This window comes from Somniosus microcephalus, chromosome 2, assembly GCF_052327205.1.
Source record: "Somniosus microcephalus isolate GS21.2 chromosome 2, FLI_Smic_1.0, whole genome shotgun sequence".
Classification (NCBI taxonomy): Eukaryota; Metazoa; Chordata; class Chondrichthyes; order Squaliformes; family Somniosidae; genus Somniosus; species Somniosus microcephalus.
In genome coordinates, this window is record NC_140988.1 from 254546477 (window position 1) to 254566974 (window position 20498).

Here is a 20498-nt window from a genome sequence, read left to right on the forward strand (position 1 = left end):
AGAACACAGTAGGAGCAGAACCAGGCTACATGGCCCCTGTGCCCACTCCACTACCCACAGGGCCATGACCATTCCAAACCTAGACTCATGTCCAATTTCCTGCCCGCTCCCCGTAACCCTTAATTCCCTTTACTTCTAGGAAACTGTCTATTTCTGTTTTAAATTTATTTAATGATGTAGCTTCCACAGCCTTCTGGGGCAGCAAATTCCACAAACCCACCACCCTCTGAGTGAAGAAGTTTCTCCTTATCTCAGTTTTGAAAGAGCAGCACCTTATTTTAAGATTATGCCCCCTAGTTCTAGTTTCACCCTTCATTGGGAACATCCTCACCGCATCCACCCGATCAAGCCCCTTCACAATCTTATATGTTTCAATAAGATCGCCTCTCATTCTTCTGAACTCCAATGAGTAGAGTCCCAATCTACTCAACCTCTCCTCATATGACCACCCCCTCATCCCCGGGATTAACCGAGTGAACCTTCTTTGTACTGACTCGAGAGCAAGTATGTCTTTTCTTAAGTATGGACACCAAAACTGTATGCAGTATTCCAGGTGCGGTCTCACCAATACCTTGTACAACTGCAGCAATACCTCCCTGTTTTTATATTCCATCCCCCTAGCAATAAAAGCCAACATTCCATTGGCCTTCTTGATCACTTGCTGCACCTGCATACTAACTTTGAGTTTTGTGCACCAGGACCCCCAGATCCCTTTGTACTACAGTACTTTCCAGTTTCTTGCCATTAAGATAATAACTTGCTCTATGATTTTTCCTGCCAAAGTGCATAACCTCACACTTTCCAGTATTGTATTCCATCTGCCAAATCTCTGCCCACTTACTTAGCCTGTCTATGTTCCTTTGCAGGTTTTTTATGTCCTCCTCACTCACTACTTTCCGTCCCATCTTTGTATCATCTGCAAACTTTGATATGTTACACTCGGTCCCCTCCTCCAAATCGTTAATATAGATTGTAAAGAGCTGGCGACCCAGCACTGACCCCTGCGGAACACCACTAGTTACTGGTTGCCAATCTGAGAACGAACCATTTATCCCAACTCTCTGCTTTCTGTTAGAGAGCCAATCCTCCACCCATGCCAGAATATTACCCCCAATCCCGTGATTTTTTATCTTGAGCAATAATCTTGTGTGGCACCTTGTCAAATGCCTTTTGGAAGTCTAAATACACTACGTACACTGGTTCCCCTTTATCCACCCTGTATGTTACTTCCTCAAAAAACTCAAGCAAATTTGTCAAACATGACTTCCCCTTCATGAAACCATGCTGAGTTTGTCCTATTAAATTATGTTTATCCAAATGTCCCGTTACTGTCTCCTTAATAATGGACTCTAACATTTTACCAACCACAGATGTTAGGCTAACAGGTCTATAGTTTCCAGCCTTCTGCCTACTACCCTTTTTAAATAAGGGTGTTACATTAGCAGTTTTCCAATCTGCCGGGACCTTTGCCGAGTCCAGTGAGTTTTGGAAAATTATTACCAATGCATCCACAATCCCTACCGTCACTTCCCTCAAGACCCTAGGATGCAAGCCATCAGGTCCAGGGGATTTATCCGCCTTGAGTCCCATTATTTTACCAAGTACCACTTCCTTAGTGAATTTAATCGTATTTAGTTCCTCCCCCCCTAGAGCTCCCTGTTTGTCCAGTGTTGGGATATTCTTAGTGTCCTCTACTGTAAAGACTGATACAAAATAATTGTTCAGTGTTTTTGCCATCTCCATGTTTCCCACCATTAATTTCCCAGTCTCATCCTCTAAGGGACCAACATTTACTTTAGCCACCCTTTTTCTTTTTATATAACTATAGAAACTTTTGCTGTCTGTTTTTATATTTTTTGCTAATTTACTTTCATAATCTATCTTCCCTTAATCAATCTTTTAGTTATTTTTTGCTGTCTTTTAAAGACTTCCCAATCTTCCATCCTCCCACTAGATTTGGCTACCTTATATGCCCTTGTTTTTAGTCGGATACTATCCTTAATTACTTTACTTAGCCACGGATGGCTATCTTTTCTTTTACACCCTTTTTTCCTCAGTGGAATATATTTTTTTTGGAAGTTGTAAAATAACTCCTTAAATGTACACCACTGATCATGTACTGTCTTACCCTTTAATCTATTTTCCCAGTCCACTCTAATCAATTCCGCTCTCATACCTTCATAGTCTCCTTTATTCAAGCTCAGCACGCTTGTTTGAGATCCAACCTTCTCACCCTCTAATTGAATATGGAATTCAACCACTCACTAATGCAAGATAACCAACTAATCTTAACAACATGCCTATGCTTAGGAGCCCTGACTACTCTATTTACTGCCGCATGCGCATTAACTCAATGATATTAAAAAAATCATTGCCTTTTCAACATCAAGCCAACTCGGTTTAATAATAGTTACAATTGGACTAAATCAACCCCAATTAGCGTTTCTTCATATTTGCACACACGCTTTCTTTAAAGCAATACTTTTCCTCTGTTCAGGCTCAATTATTCATAGTTTAAATGATGAACAAGATATTCGAAAGATAGGGGGACTACAAAAACTTCTACCATTAACCTCATCATCCTTAACCATTGGCAGCCTCGCCCTTACAGGAATGCCCTATCAGGATTTTTTTCAAAAGACGCAATCATTGAATCTTTAAACACTTCCCATTTGAACGCCTGAGCCCTAATTTTAACTCTTATTGCAACTTCCTTCACCGCCATTTACAGCCTGCGCCTTGTCTTCTTTGCCTTAATAAAATATCCACGATTCTCCCCCCTCTCCCCCATCAATGAAAATAATATTCTAGTTATTAACCCAATCAAACGACTCACATACAGAAGTATCCTCGCTGGCTTAATCATTACACTTAACCACCCACCAACAAAAACCCAAATTATGACCATAACCCCATTACTAAAATTATCCACCCTCCTAGTAACTATTATCGGCCTGCTAGTAGCACTAGAACTAGCCAACCTAACCAGCACTCAACTCAAAACTACCCCGACCCTACTAACCCATCATTTCTCCAATATATTAGGATATTTTCCCCCAATTATTCACCGATTAATACCAAAGATCAACTTAAAATGGGCTCAATACATCTCAACACACCTTATTGACCTAACCTGAAACGAAAAAATTGGCCCAAAAAGCACTCATTCAACAAACACCTCTAATTAAATTATCTACGCAACCCCAACAAGGAGTGATCAAAACCTACTTAATACTACTTTTCCTAACACTAACTTTAACCGTCTTAATCATTACAGCCTACACCACACGTAAAGTACCATACGATAGACCCCGAGTTAATTCTAAAATCACAAACAACGTTAAAAGTAACACCCACCCCCCTAACACCAACATAATCCCCCCATTAGAGTACAATAAAGCTACACCACCAAAATCCCCTCGAACCATTTCTAAATTACTCATTTCCTCAACCCCCACTCAACCCAATCCTCACCATTCAGTAAAAAAACTGTCCTACAAAAAAAAGACCCAGTAAATAAACACTAATATATAACAATACAGATCAATCAGCCCACGTCTCAGGATATGGCTCAGCAGCAAGCGCTGCCGTATAAGCAAATACAACCAACATTCCCCCTAAATAAATCAAAAATAGTACTAAAGATAAAAAAGACCCACCATGCCCAACTAATAAGCCACACCCAACCCCAGCAGCTGTCACTAAGCCCAGCGCTGCAAAATAAGGGGAAGGATTTGACGCCACTGCTATTAATCCAAGAACAAGCCCTACTAACATTACAAATATAAAATAAACCATTACTCTTACCTGGACTTTAACCAAGACCAATAACTTGAAAAACTATCGTTGTTTATTCAACTATAAGAATTATAATGACCACTAACACCCGAAAAACCCACCCACTTATTAAAATTGTTAATGACGCTTTAATTGATCTGCCCTCACCATCTAACTTTTCAATTTGATGAAACTTTGGATCACTCTTAGGACTTTGCCTAATTATTCAAATCCTTACAGGCCTATTCCTGGCCATACACTACACCGCAGACATTTCCACGGCCTTCTCTTCAGTAGTCCATATTTGCCGTGACGTAAATTACGGTTGATTAATTCGCAATATTCATGCCAACGGGGCCTCATTATTCTTTATCTGTATTTATTTACATATCGCCCGAGGACTTTATTATGGCTCCCACCTCTTCAAAGAGACATGAAATGTTGGAGTTATTCTATTATTCCTACTAATAGCAACAGCCTTCGTGGGTTATGTCCTACCATGAGGACAAATATCTTTGAGGGGCCACAGTTATTACTAATCTTCTTTCCGCCTTCCCGTATATTGGGGATACACTAGTCCAGTGAATTTGAGGAGGCTTCTCAATTGATAATGCCACCCTTACACGTTTCTTCGCATTCCATTTCATCCTCCCATTCCTAATCATTGGATTAACTCTCATTCACCTATTATTTCTACACGAAACTGGCTCTAACAACCCAATAGGCCTTAATTCTGACATAGACAAGATTTCATTCCACCCCTACTTCTCATACAAAGATATAGTTGGGTTCTTTATCATAATTATTCTACTAGCCCTACTAGCCCTATTCTTACCTAACCTCTTAGGCGATGCCGAAAACTTCATTCCTGCTAATCCACTTGTTACCCCGCCCCACATTAAGCCTGAATGGTATTTCCTATTTGCCTACGCCATCCTACGCTCCATCCCAAATAAACTTGGGGGGGTTCTAGCCCTCCTATTCTCAATCTTTATCCTCATATTGGTTCCAATGCTTCACACCTCAAAACAACGAAGCAATACCTTCCGACCCCCGGCCCAAATCCTTTTCTGACTACTAGTAGCCAACGCAATTATCCTAACATGAATTGGAGGACAACCAGTCGAACAACCATTCATTATCATTGGCCAAATTGCCTCCGTTACCTACTTCTCATTATTCCTTATTATTATCCCATTAACCAGCTGATATGAAAACAAAATGCTCAGCCTAAATTAATGTTTTGGTAGCTTAAATTTAAAAGCGTCGGCCTTGTAAGTCGAAGACCGGGGGTGAAACCCCTCCCCAAAGCACATCAGAGGAAAGAGAGTTAAACTCCTGCCCTTGGCTCCCAAAGCCAAGATTCTGCCTAAACTGCCCCCTGAATGCCAAAAAATCATGCAAAAAGCGCGATTTTTTGAAGTAAGTCAGTTGTACATATTAATGATATAGCCCACATATCCTAATATGCCACATACAACTTCACCTGATAATCATCATGTATGATTAACCCCATCTTCATTACATATACTATGTATAATACTCATTAACCTATAATCCTCATCTTCATTACACACTATGATTAACCCACATTTCCTTAATAATCAACAAATTCATTTCATAAATATTCATAACCCACATTAATCTATAATCAATATATCCATTTCATAATACCTTTAACCCCTATTTTATGAAGATCAATTATTTAATTCGGGTCAGCAAGAAACCCGCAATGATCCCTTGTAAGGCATATAGTGTACGGTTTGTGGTACATAATTGATTAATCCCTAATAATAGATCAAATGCTGGCATTTGGCTACCTTAAGATACACACAGTTCTGTACGCGTCAGCCATCCAGACCGCTAGTTCCCTTTAATGGCATTCTACTCTTAACCGTCTCAAGATTTATCAATCTCCCAGCTTTTTTTTTTCGGGATGAAGCAGTAACTATGCCCAAGGGCTGGGATAAAAACACTAATACAAATCTGAACTCATCTAGACCTAAATTGAGATATTAAATAAATGAAATCCTCGAACTATGGTCATTAAGTTGACCATATTGTCAAGTGGATTGAAGGTATGAATTATGAAAGACACTATTTTATTTCGTGATTAGTGTTACTTCTGCTTAAGAAAGATACGTCATTAACCCTCATGGATTTTGGTAATCGATAATTAATTAATGGAGTTTCGCATACAATTCTTTGACACATACTTCACTATTCGAGCATAGATATTAGACTTTTCACTATTTTTTAAGAGGTGCCCCTTGGGTTCCGAAGAGAAAGACGACTGATTGTTAACTAGTTTTTTGGGGGAAAACCCCCCCCCCCCTCCCCCCTAATATGCATAATGACTTTTCTCGAAAAACCCCAAAAACGAGGGCCGAATGCATATTTTTACCTTTTTGCGTGTGGAAAATATCCGCTATACATTGTTGCACTTGTGTTGCACAATGTGACGCTAGTGTAGCTTAATTGAAAGTATGGCACTGAAGATGCTAAGATGAAAAATAAAAATTTCCACAGGCATGTAAGGTTTGGTCCTAGCCTCAGTATTAATTGTAACTTGACTTATACATGCAAGTTTCAGCACCCCTGTGAGAATGCCCTAATCAACCTATTAATTGATCAGGAGCTGGTATCAGGCACACACACGTAGCCCAAGACACCTTGCTAAGCCACACCCCCATGGGACTTCAGCAGTAATAAACATTGATTCTATAAGCGCAAGCTTGAATCAGTTAGAGTTGACTGGGTTGGTAAAACTCGTGCCAGCCACCGCGGTTATACGAGTAACCCTTATTAATATTTTCCCGGCGTAAAGAGTGGTTTAAGAGAATCTTAAACAACTAAAGTTAAGACCTTATCAAGCCGTTATACGCTCCTATGAGTGGAATTATCAACAACGAAAGTGACTTTATAACATTAGAAATCTTGATACCACGACAGTTGGGCCCCAAACTAGGATTAGATACCCTACTATGCCCAACCACAAACTTAGACAATAACCTACCACATTGTCCGCCAGAGTACTACAAGCGCTAGCTTAAAACCCAAAGGACTTGGCGGTGCCCTAGACCCCCCTAGAGGGGCCTGTTCTATAACCGATAATCCCCGTTAAACCTCACCACTCCTTGCCAATACCGCCTATATACCGCCGTCGTCAGCTCACCCTGTGAAGGATAAGTAGTAAGCAAAAAGAATTAACTCCCACACGTCAGGTCGAGGTGTAGCGAATGAAGTGGAAAGAAATGGGCTACATTTTCTACTAAGAAAACACGGATAGTAAACTGAAAATCTACTTTAAGGTGGATTTAGCAGTAAGGAAAAATCAGAGTATTTTCCTGAAGCCGGCTCTAGAGCGCGCACACACCGCCCGTCACTCTCCTCAACAAAACCTTTACTTTTTATAAAAAAATTATTTTACTAAGAGGAGGCAAGTCGTAACATGGTAAGTGTACTGGAAAGTGTACTTGGAATCAAAATGTAGCTTAAATAGTAAAGCACCTCCCTTACACCGAGGACAAACCCGCGCACTTCGAGTCATTTTGAACATTAAAGCTAGCCTAATTACCCTATTTAAACATAACCCTATCAATTATACCCACCATTAATTATTAAATTAAAACATTTTACACCTTTTAGTATGGGTGACAGAACAATAAATCTTAGCGCAATAGACTATGTACCGCAAGGGAGAGCTGAAAAAGAAATGAAACAAATAATTAAAGTAATAAAAAGCAGAGACTCAACCTCGTACCTTTTGCATCATGATTTAGCTAGATCAACTAGGCAAAGAGATCTTAAGTCTATCTTCCCGAAACTAAACGAGCTACTCCGGAGCAGCACATTAGAGCCAACCCGTCTCTGTGGCAAAAGAGTGGGAAGACTTCCGAGTAGCGGTGACAGACCTATCGAGTTTAGTGATAGCTGGTTATCCAAGAAAAGAACTTAAATTCTGCATTAATTTTTTTACACCAACCAGAACATCATCTTAAGGTCAAAAATAAGAATTAGTAGTTATTTAGAAGAGGTACAGCCCTTCTAAATTAAGATACAACTTTTAAAGGTGGGTAATGATCACATTTTATTAAAGGTTTTTCCCCCAGTGGGCTTAAAAGCAGCCATCTGTAAAGTAAGCGTCACAGCTCCAGCTCCATGCAAACCTATAATTTAGATATCATCTCACAACCCCCTTACCTGTATTGGATTATTTTATACAATTATAAAAGAACCTATGCTAAAATGAGTAATAAGAGGCCAAACCTCTCCTAACAAGTGTACATCAGAAAGAATTAAATCACTGATAATTAAACGAACCCAAACTGAGGACATAATAAATTATCAACTAGAAAACCTTATTAAATAATTCGTTAACCCCACACAGGAGTGTATTAAGGAAAGATTAAAAGAAAATAAAGGAACTCGGCAAACACAAACTCCGCCTGTTTACCAAAAACATCGCCTCTTGTTTAACTATCATAAGAGGTCCCGCCTGCCCTGTGACAATGTTCAACGGCCGCGGTATTTTGACCGTGCGAAGGTAGCGTAATCACTTGTCTTTTAAATGAAGACCTGTATGAAAGGCATCACGAGAGTTTAACTGTCTCTATTTTCTAATCAATGAAATTGATCTTCTCGTGCAGAAGCGAGAATATTACCATTAGACGAGAAGACCCTATGGAGCTTCAAACACTTAAATTAACTATGTAAAATTGTAATCCCCTGGGAATAATCACTCATACAATATTTCTAATTTAATTGTTTTTGGTTGGGGTGACCAAGGGGGAAAAAAAATCCCCCCTATCGATTGAGCATTTAATACTTGAAAATTAGAACGACAGTTCTAATTAATAAAACATTTACCGAAAAATGACCCAGAATTTTTTCTGATCAATGAACCAAGTTACCCTAGGGATAACAGCGCAATCCTTTCCAAGAGTCCCTATCGCCGAAAGGGTTTACGACCTCGATGTTGGATCAGGACATCCTAATGGTGCAACCGTTATTAAGGGTTCGTTTGTTCAACGATTAACAGTCCTACGTGATCTGAGTTCAGACCGGAGAAATCCAGGTCAGTTTCTATCTATGAACTTATTTTTCCTAGTACGAAAGGACCGGAAAAATGGAGCCAATGCCCAACGGTATGCTCCCTTTTCACCTGCTGAAATAAACTAAATTAGGTAAGAAAAAATTACCTAAAACCCGAGACAAGGGTTGTTAAGGTGGCAGAGCCTGGTAAGTGCGAAAGACCCAAGTCCTTTAATTCAGAGGTTCAAATCCTCTCCTTAATTATGCTACAACACATTTTACTCTACCTTATTAACCCACTTACCTACATTGTCCCTATTCTTTTAGCTACAGCTTTTTTAACCTTAGTTGAACGAAAAATCCTAGGCTACATACAATTCCGTAAAGGTCCTAACATTGTAGGACCCTATGGGCTCCTTCAACCCATCGCAGACGGCGTTAAACTCTTTATTAAAGAACCCATCCGGCCATCTACGTCCTCCCCATTTTTATTTCTAGCCACCCCCACCCTCGCATTAACCCTAGCCCTCCTTATATGAATACCCCTCCCCTTACCCCATTCAATCATTAACCTCAACCTAGGCCTCTTATTTATTTTGGCGGTCTCAAGTTTAACCGTATATACAATTTTAGGCTCAGGATGAGCATCAAATTCAAAATACGCCCTTATAGGAGCCCTACGAGCTGTAGCACAAACTATCTCCTACGAGGTTAGTTTAGGCCTCATCTTATTATCTATAATTATCTTCGCAGGAGGATTTACACTTCACACCTTTAACCTAGCCCAAGAAACAATCTGACTATTAATTCCAGGCTGACCATTAGCCGTAATATGGTATATTTCAACTTTAGCAGAAACCAACCGAGCACCATTTGATCTAACCGAAGGAGAATCAGAATTAGTTTCAGGGTTTAATGTTGAATATGCAGCCGGGTCATTTGCCTTATTTTTCCTAGCCGAATATACAAATATTTTAATAATAAATACTCTTTCCGTAACTTTATTTATGGGTTCCTCCTATGACCCTACAATGCCACAAATTTCCACATTTTATTTAATAATAAAAGCAACACTACTCACCATAATTTTCCTATGAATTCGCGCATCCTACCCACGATTCCGTTATGACCAACTTATACACTTAGTATGAAAGAACTTTTTACCACTAACCCTAGCCATCATCCTATGACACGCCGCTCTCCCACTCGCTATAGCAAGCCTTCCTCCACTAACTTAGATGGAGGTGTGCCTGAACTAAAGGACCACTTTGATAGAGTGGATAATGAAAGTTAAAATCTCTCCACTTCCTATTAGAAAAATAGGACTTGAACCTACACCCAAGAGATCAAAACTCTTGGTACTTCCAATTATACTATTTCCTAAGTAAAGTCAGCTAATTAAGCTTTTGGGCCCATACCCCAACCACGTCGGTTAAAATCCTTCCTCTACTAATGAACCCTGTAGTATTAATGCAGGTCACTCATTCCAAGGGGATCCTTTACTAGGACATTTTTAATTAATCCTGTCTCATTGCATAGGACCAAATCTAAGGTTGCTTGCCCCCTGGTTGGTTCAGTTACATACTGCTCAAGAAACCCATCCCTAATACACTCAATGAACTCATCCTCAAGGCTGCTCTGCCCAATTTGATTTGTCCAGTTAATATGATAATTAAAATCCCCCATAATTATAGCTGTTCCCTTATTACAAGCCTCAATTATTTCCTGATTAATACTCCGTCCAACAGAGTTGCAACTGTTCGGAGGCCTATAGACTACACCCACTAGTGTTTTTTCCCCTTATTATTCCTTATCTCCACCCAAACTGTTTCACTATCCTGCTCCTTTAACCCAATATCATTTCTCTGTATTATAGTGATTCCTTCCTTTATTAACATAGCCACCCCACCTCCTCTCCCTTCCTGCCTGTCCTTCCTGATTGTTAAATAACCTGGTATGTTTAATTCCCAGTCATGGTCACCCTGCAGCCATGTTTCTGTAATGGCCACAAGATCATACCCATATGTCGTTATTTGTGCCGTTAACTCATTCATTTTGTTACGAATGCTACGTGCATTCAGATAAAGAACTTTCAAATATGTTTTGTAACACTTAGTTCCTGTTTTTCCCTTTTTAGTACTTGACTTTTTACTCCATACCTTCTGTCCCTTCCTGACACGTTCTGTTTTTTAATTCCCCCACTGCTACCTAAGTCTATGACCTTCTCTGTTGTCATTTCTATTATTTGCTCTCTAGAAACCTCCCCCCACTAATTAGTTTAAAGCCCTCTCTACAGCCCTAGTTATATGATTTGCCAGGACTCTAGTCCCAGCACTGGCCAAGTGGAGTCCGTCCCAACGGAACAGCTCCCTCCTGTCCCAGTACTGGTGCCAGTGTCCCAAGAAGCAAAACCCATTTCTCCCACACCAGTCTTTGAGCCACGCATTTAACTCTTTAATTTTATTTATCCTAGCCAAATTCGCTCGTGGCTCAGGTAATAACCCAAAGATTATTACCCTTGAGGTTCTGTTTTTTAATTTGACCCCTAGCTGCTCATACTCCTTCAACAGAACCATCTTCCTTGTCCTATCTACGTCATTTGTACCAACATGGACCACGACAACTGGATCCTCCCCCTCCCACTCCAAGTTTCTTTCCAGCCCAGAAGAGATGTCCTTAACCCTGGCACCGGGCAGGCAACACAGCCTTCGGGACTCCCGCTCTTGACTGCAGAGATCCCTATCTATCCCCCTAATGATACTATCCCCTACCACTACAACATTTCTTTTTACTCCCTCCACTTGAATGGCCCCCTGTACCACGGTGCTGTGGCCAGGTTGCCCATCCTCCCTGCAGTCCCCGCTCCTGCCCTCACAGGGAGTAAGAACCTCGATCCTGCTGGACAAGAGCAAGGGCTGCGTCTCCTTCAACACTACATCCTGGATCCCTGTACCTTCCTCACTCATAGTCACACCGTCCTGTCCCTGACCACTGACTACATCTGCAGTAATTAACTTCATAGGTGTGACCATCTCCTGAAACATAGAGTCCAGGAACTTCTCCCCCTCCCTGATGTGTCGCAGTGTCTGAAGCTCGGTCTCAAGCTCCATAACATGGAACTTGAGTTCCTCTAGCAGCAAACACTTGTCGCAGATGTAATCACCGTGAGCCTCAATGGGGTCCACCGGCTCCCACATCTCGCAACAGTAACACATCACCTGCTCCATTCTATATAATTAATTAAATTTCTTATTATTAGTTATGAAGACCCTGCCCGGATATAGATGATAATATCACATCACTATTCAATAGGACTTACCAACTTAAAGGTATAAAAGAGAAGAGAAGGAAGAAAACCAACCAACCAGCTGATCACCAACCTCCTCCTTGAATACTGTCTGTGGGGCCTGTTTGGTTGACTCATCTCGCTGCTCCGCCTCCGCAGTGCTGTCTAAGCCTGGGAGTGGGGGGAGAAACAGAGCAAAAAACACACCCTCACCTCCCACTTGCCCGAACTCTCCCACTTATCAAAACTCCAGCAGCACTCAATGCACAAAGCACTCTGTGCACAGCACTAGCCCCTCCCCTTTTATACCCGGATTCTACTTCCGGTTTAAACTGCCCAATAGTTTAATATACCCTTAAAAAATTAAACTTACTTCAAATAATTGACTTCTTAACACACTAAAATTCACAAAATACACTTAAATGATTTTTCTCCCACTTACCAAAACTCCAGCAGCACTCAATGCACAAAGCACTCCGTTAATGTTGGTCCCTTAGAGGATGAGACCGGGAAATTAATGGTTTGGATACATGGAGATGGCAAAAATGCTGAACAATTATTTTGTATCAGTCTTTACGGTAGAGGACACTAAGAATATCCCAACACTGGACAAACAGGGGGCTCTGGGGGGGAGGAGCTAAATACAATTAAAATCACAAAGGAAGTGGTACTTGGTAAAATAATGGGACTCAAGGCAGATAAATCCCCTGGACCTGATGGCTTACATCCTAGGGTCTTGAGGGAAGTGGTGGTAGGGATTGTGGATGCATTGGTAATAATTTTCCAAAACTCCCTGGACTCAGCAAAGGTCCCGGCAGATTGGAAAACTGCTAATGTAACACCTTATTTAAAAAGGGTAGTAGGCAGAAGGCTGGAAACTATAGACCTGTTAGCCTAACATCTGTGGTTGGTAAAATTTTAGAGTCCATTATTAAGGAGACAGTAACGGGACATTTGGATAAACATAATTTGATAGGACAAATTATGAAGGGGAAGTCATGTTTGACAAATTTGCCTGAGTTCTTTGAGGAAGTAACATACAGGGTGGATAAAGGGAAACCAGTGGACGTAGTGTATTTAGACTTCCAAAAGGCATTTGACAAGGTGCCACACAAAAGATTATTGCTCAAGATAAAAAATCATGGGATTGGGGGTAATATTCTGGCATGGGTGGAGGATTGGCTATCTAACAGAAAGCAGAGAGTTGGGATAAATGGTTCGTTCTCAGACTGGCAATCAGTAACAAGTGGTGTTCCGCAGGGGTCAGTGCTGGGTCCCCAACTCTTTACAATCTATATTAATGATTTGGAGGAGGGGACCGAGTGTAACATATCAAAGTTTGCAGATGATACAAAGATGGGACGGAAAGTAGTGAGTGAGGAGAACATAAAAAACCTGCAAAGGGACATAGACAGGCTAAGTAAGTGGGCAGAGATTTGGCAGATGGAATACAATACTGGAAAGTGTGAGGTTATGCACTTTGGCAGGAAAAATCATAGAGCAAGTTATTATCTTAATGGCAAGAAACTGGAAAGTACTGTAGTACAAAGGGATCTGGGGGTTGTCGAAGTTTCGACTGTTCAATAAGACTCTGTGAAACAAAGTGATTGTCAAAGGCAGACTTTATTTAACTACTTGCTAGCAAGGGGAGCTTCACGTAGGCAAAGGCTATCATGACTTCTCCGAATACATGGACAAAAACACCTCTTCTTATACACAAAGATCAAAACCTTCTATCACATGGCATGGTAGTGAGACATAATTAATAACGAAGTAAACATCTAAGAAAGGAATGAGTAAGGAATGTTTAAGGTCAACAAGAAGATGACTAGAGAGTCAGCAGAGCCTCAGTGTCTTAAGATATGGTTAGCCAACAGATAATCAATAGTCATGATGCAGGAATACCTTTAGATAAAGTTAACTAATCTTATACAATGGAGACAGTTTGTCTCTCATTTTGGTTCTGGACATTCATACAGTGTTTACAGTAAATGTCCTTCGGTAATCATGCTTTTATTCTACCATGCTTATCTTGTTTGTGGAACTGTCTAGCCTGCAAGCTGAAAACAGTCATATCATCTTCCTTCCACCGCTTCCTAATATGGACCTGCCTGTTTCCCTGTGTGAAGCCATTTTGACCTTCTGAAAGTTCCAGACTCCATTTTAATATAAGAGAGTATATGTGAATATATATTTCTACGCTAATGCACTTCTACATTCCCCCATTTTGTCCTTCCTAGGACAATATAGCTCACACTAATTCTTTCAGTCTCTCTTGTCGGTCCCCGTGCCAAATTTAGATTTTGGCCCAAGGATATCGACTTCATTTCCGTTTTGACCATCCCCGGGAATAATACCTGTATTGATGGCTGATCTTATGTAAGATCGTCTCTCCTCTCTTGTCTATCCTAATTGTTAAAATTGTATCCTGTCCAATCGTATCATCTCTCTACGAAAGGGATTGTCCTGGTCTCCCTCCATGCTTATTTCTTCCTGTATCATCATGCTTCTTCCGGGAATGACTGCGTTACCTAGTCTATTACAACAGCACTTAATCATTGTGACTATCAAACTAATAGACACAATTACAGCTACTACTATTGCCATTCCATGCAACAGTGTTTGTCCCATGGATCCTAGCCATCCTCCCATTATCCAGTCGAACCAATCTTGGCTTACTGGATTCTTATATTGGCTTACTGCCTCTCTTATGTGTTCAACGATGTTAGTTATATTTTCTGAACTATCTGAGATATATGTACAACATTCGCTCCCTATTACTGCACAAGTTCCTCCTTCGTTTGCTAACAGATAATCTAGTGCCATTCGATTCTGTAGTGTCATTACTCTTATCGCTATCATTTCGGCGCTCATTTCGGACAATCCTTCCTCAGTTTCGTTTGCTACCTTCTCTATTAGATTAGTTAGTTCTTGTACCTCTCCCATTAGCTTTCCTATTCCGTAAGGGGCTATTAATACTCCGAAAACTCTCTCATAAGTCGCTATCTCTCTTTTAGTCCTGCTGAATTCGTAATGTTCTCCTATATCATCTAGGATGTGGATATAAGGTACTACGTAACCTAAATAGCAGGATCCTACCCAATTACGCGGCAACCATGGGTAAGCTCGGTTTCCACATATAAAATAAGTACAGTTATAGGCTGTAAAATTTCCTTCACCTCCCATCCATAGGCGGAAAGCATCGCCAGCCCATAGGGACTTACTGGTTTTATTAAACACCTTGGTCCATTCTAGTAAAAACGTTCCCTGCTTGGTCAGACCAGGAATAGGTGGTTGCCACGTGACTGTTTGATTGCAAGAACTCTCTCCTATTCTCTGTCCAACCTTCCTCCCTACCTTGTCCTCCTTTTTAAGGCATAACGACCCTTGCGGTCTGCCAACTCCTGAGGTGTTAGTTAAGGAGAGGAAGGGGGGCGCTCGAGTATGGTTATAATTGGGTTGGTACCATCCCTGGAAGGTGGTCAGATTATAACCTGCTGATCTCCACTGAATCATATCCATGGTTCTGTCTGGGTTGCCCGAACTATTTCGCCTTATGATCCATTCTGCTGTTTCGGAAATATTAAAGGGAATAGATCTTAGTGGGATTCCCCCTGTGGTGTGAATGGGTATATGGGCGCAGACCCAGCAACTAGATCTACCACTATCTCTAGCATGCTCGTAAGACATGTACAGAAAAGTGTTAACATGTAATTCTCGTTTCTTTCGGGGTTCTTCATTGTCTCTCTGACAGCTTACGCATACCATCTCGATAAATACATACAGCGTAAACAATAATTTCATCGTCTCAAGTCCCTTTTTTTTTTAAATGTCCCCGTCTGGTGCCTTCTTGCAATGGGATGCGTGTATCCAGGTCGGTCTTTCCTTGATTTTAACAGCTGTGTTTGTTGTCAGGAGTACTTGGTATGGCCTTTCAAAGCGTGGCTGTAGTCCGTTCTTTCTTTTGAAGACCTTTACGTATACGTTATCTCCTGGTTCCAAGTTATGGCACCTTCCTTCCGCTAGTTCTGTTTGCGCCTCTTTAACCTGCTGGTGAAAGCTGGAAATACATCTCGTTAATGCAATACAATAATTTAACATGTTCTCATCCATTTTATGGATGTCCATTTGCTTAACCGTAAGTGGCGCTGAAAATGGCAGTCTTAGGGGTCGTCCCATAACAATCTCATGTGGCGATAGTCCGGTTGTCCTGTTAGTTGCTGCTCGCATTATCATCAATGCTATGGGTAATAGTTCGACCCATTTAAGTCCAGTTTCATTGCAAAGTTTAGAAAGTTTATTCTTCAGTACCCCATTGTACCTTTCTACTAATCCTGCAGATTGCGGGTGGTAGCTGCAGTGAAAATGTTGGTTGACCTGTAAAGCTTTACATAATTCCTTTATAATGGTTCCAGTAAAGTGTGATCCGTTGTCGCATGAAAGTTGCGTAGGTATTCCAAACCTTGGTGTGACTTCTTTCAGTAAACATTTCGCAACCGTTACGGCATCATTTTTCCTACATGGAAAAGCTTCCACCCATCTTGAAAACATGTCTATGATTACTAATACATATTTGAATCCGAGACATACAGGTAGTTCAATAAAATCCATTTGCAAATTTTCAAAAGGGCCTGATGGGTTTGGGTGGGAGGCAGCCTGTACTTTCTCTGTCTTGCCTGGATTCATTTCCTGGCAAGTGGTACACCTTTCACTAATTTGCTTTACAACTGTCGTAATTCCTGGTGCATACCATGTTTGATTAATATAGTCTGCCATCCCCCCTTTGCCCGCATGCGTGAACATGTGAACGCATCGGGCAATCCATGGAATTAAAGATTTAGTAGCCACCATACGGCCATCCTGGTGAACCCATACCCCTTCGGGTGTTTTAAAACAGAAATCCCTTGCCCAACCTAACACTTCGTCCGAATCAGCCTGTGACTGGAAGGCTAAAACATCTTTAATCGAAGGTGGGTCATTATCTGATTTTTGCTGACGCAGTGCAAAGACTGATACTTGCAGCCCTGTATTTGACAGAGCTGCTGATTTAGCAGCTTTGTCTGCCCGATCGTTACCCAATGATATCTGATCCTGACTACCTGTGTGAGCCTGACATTTTATAACTGAAATTCTAGCGGGACACATCAAAGCTTTCAGAAGATTATTGATTTGTTCCGCATTTTTAATGGTTGATCCTGAAGAGGTTAAGAATCCCCTCAATTTCCAAATCTGTTCGTAGTCATGAGCGACTCCAAAGGCATACCTGGAATCAGTGTAAATGTTGACTGATTGGCCTGTTGCTAGTATACACGCTCTTGTAAGGGCAAATAGTTCTGCTTGTTGTGCTGAAAAGGACTGAGGTAGTGAGTGTGCTTCTATGGTTGTGTGGTCGTCTGATATGGCGTATCCGGCTTTAGGTGATCCCATTTCATCTCTAAGAGCCGACCCGTCTACATAGTATGTCAGGTCGCTGTTAGGAATGGGAGTCTCTGTTAGGTCTGCCCGAGGCTTGGTTGCTAATTGGGTGACTGTTTCGCAGCAATGTGGGATTCCATCTTCTTCTGTGGGTAACAATGTGGCAGGATTGAGAACTGAACATCTCTGAATTACGAGGTTGGGGTTAGATAGTAATTCAACCTCATATTTACTGCTGCGGGCTGACGTCAGATGTTGGGTTGCACATTTCGTCAATGGTACTTCAACCGAATGTGGCACAAACAAAACAGTTCGATGATTAAGCGTAATACTCTGAGCTTGTTGTGCAGCATAATAAGCGGCTGCCAAAATTGGCAAGCATCCAGGAAGACTACGTGCTACGGGGTCTAACTGAGTACTAAAATAGGCTAAAGGTCTCTGTTTATCTCCGTGGGTTTGAGTCAAAACAGACTGGGCGAATCCTGCTTTATTATGCACAAAAAGATTGAACTGTTTCTGATAATCTGGTAGCCCTAATGCTGGAGCTGACAACAAGGCTTGTTTTACGTTTTTAAAAGCGTCCTTTGCCTTTTGATTCCAAACGAGAGGATCTTCCTGTAGTGGCATAGAGATATCTAGCAATGGTCGGACTAGATCCGAATACCCCATAATCCATTGTCGACAGTATCCTGTTATGCCAAGAAAATGTTTCAGTTGTTGTTTAGTGACAGGCAATGGTGCTTCGTAAATTGCTTTTACTCTGCTCTGTGTCAAACAGCGACTATCTCCACGGAGTTCATGTCCCAAATACTGCACTTTCTCGGATACAAACTGCATCTTGGACCGTGATATTTTATGTCCCTTTGCGGCCAAGGCATGCAGCATAATAAGCGAGTCGGTTTGACATGACTGTTTATCAGGCGAGGCTATTAGTAAATCATCGACATATTGGATTAATGTGGACCCTCCCGTAAAGGTAACGTCCTCTAGATCATGCCTGAGACTTTGAGAAAAGATTGTGGGACTTTCTGTATAGCCTTGCGGGAAGCCTTGTCCAAGTATACTGTGTTCCCTTAAACGTAAAAGCCAACAGGAACTGCGAATCTTGGTGGATAGGAATGCTGAAGAATGCTGAGCATAAATCAATAACAGTGTAGTATTTTGATCCAGAAGGAATACTAGTTAGAATTGTGGCAGGATTTGTCACAACTGGATAAACTGGGAGTACTGATTCATTAACTGCTCTTAAATCCTACACTAGTCTCCATTTCCCACTTTCTTTCTTTTCGACAGGAAGAATCGGTGTGTTGCATGGACTCTGTGTCGGGACGATTATTCCCTGTTGCAACAAAGAGTTAATGACAGGCTGAATTCCTTGCTCAGCTGCCGCTGACAGTGGATACTGGGAACGCCGAGGCAGTTGAATGGATGGTTTTAGTGTAACTTTATATGTGATGTGCCTCAATAATTCCGAGACTCGATGTTAGCGAAACAAAACAAGGCTTTTATTAACTTAGAAGGTAACACGCAGTGGAGAGAGGTATCTTCCATCTGGAGGTCTGCAGTACTGGATATGAGGCCAGACTGAGCTTGCTTACATAGGGGCCAGGTATGGGCGGAGCCCTACACACAATACATTACAATATACAATACAATGGTGAGGAGACGGAACTGAGGTAAGGGAACTGAAACCTGAAACCAACCACAGTCACAGGCAGTGATGAATGGAATATTTCATCACAATATGGTTTAGCAGTTAACATCTTGCCGACCTCGTTTGGATGGTTAGACCAGACTTGCGGCGGAACCTGATCAAGCAATTGTTGTGTTTCCCTTGGGATACTTAGAGGTGGGTTTTCTTGTGTAACTTCATATAAAGGACACATAATGCATCTTTCGGTAGGGATGTATACTTGCAGTCCCTTTTTTGAACAAACTATTGTTGCTTGCATTTTGCACAGTAAATCTCTTCCCAATAGGTTCATAGGGGTATCGTCTGATAAGAGGAAGGCATGTTGACCAGAAAAACTGTCTGTCTGTACTTCTAGTGGCTCTGACCACGTCATTTTTTGTAGGGCACCGGAGAGTCCCACGCACGTGACCTCTGCGTCAGTGCACGGGGTTCCTCTTGCGTGTTGCTTTGTTAGCAGCGAGGTTGTGGCTCCGGTGTCAACTAAGAATGGGACTTTCCTACCTTGTACTTTTATGGATAAAACTGGCTCTTCCCTAGAATTTACTGAAACTGAAGGTAACTGTGTCGGGTGGGTAACGGTCGGGACTTTGTCTCTGCGTCATGCATAGTTTTGGCCTGGGGGTCCGAATTGTTCTCCAATAATTTGACCTCCCCAAGGATTCCCTGTTGTAAAATTTGGTTGCGGACGAGTGTAAACCTGGGCTTGGGTATTTATATTATTAGGTACGCTTCCCCAGCCTTGGTTTGACTGTTTTGGAAGCGGGCAGTCAGACTTCCAGTGTCCGATCTGACCGCAGTTATAACATGCAGAGTTTGTGACTCTTCCATTCCACTGTCCTCTGCCAAAGCCTCTCCTATTACATCCTCCAAATCCTCCCCTGTTACCCCCTCTGCCCCGTCCGCCTTGCTGACCTTGATAACAGATAGTGGTTTTGGCAGTCGGGGTTTCCAGAGCTGATTGTTCCATAAAGAGAGAAGCCTTTTTCTTTTGTTCTCTATTTCTCTCCTGAATTCCTTTCAGAATTTGTGTTAATTCGGGGGTTGTTTTATGTCTCCAGTCTAAGCAGACTAGAGTCAATGGTTCCCTAAGTTCGGATCTGAGACCGTGTACAAGGGCGTTAATCAGGGGAATTTGATAATTTTCCTTAGTCATTCCGGAATGTTGTCCCATGATTAATTCTATTCTTTCGATATAATCCTCAACATCCTCGTCCTTTTTTTGTGTTGTTTCAATTATTTTTGACCAATTAATTCTTTTTGGGAACTTAGTATGCATGGCACCGTATAAATCAG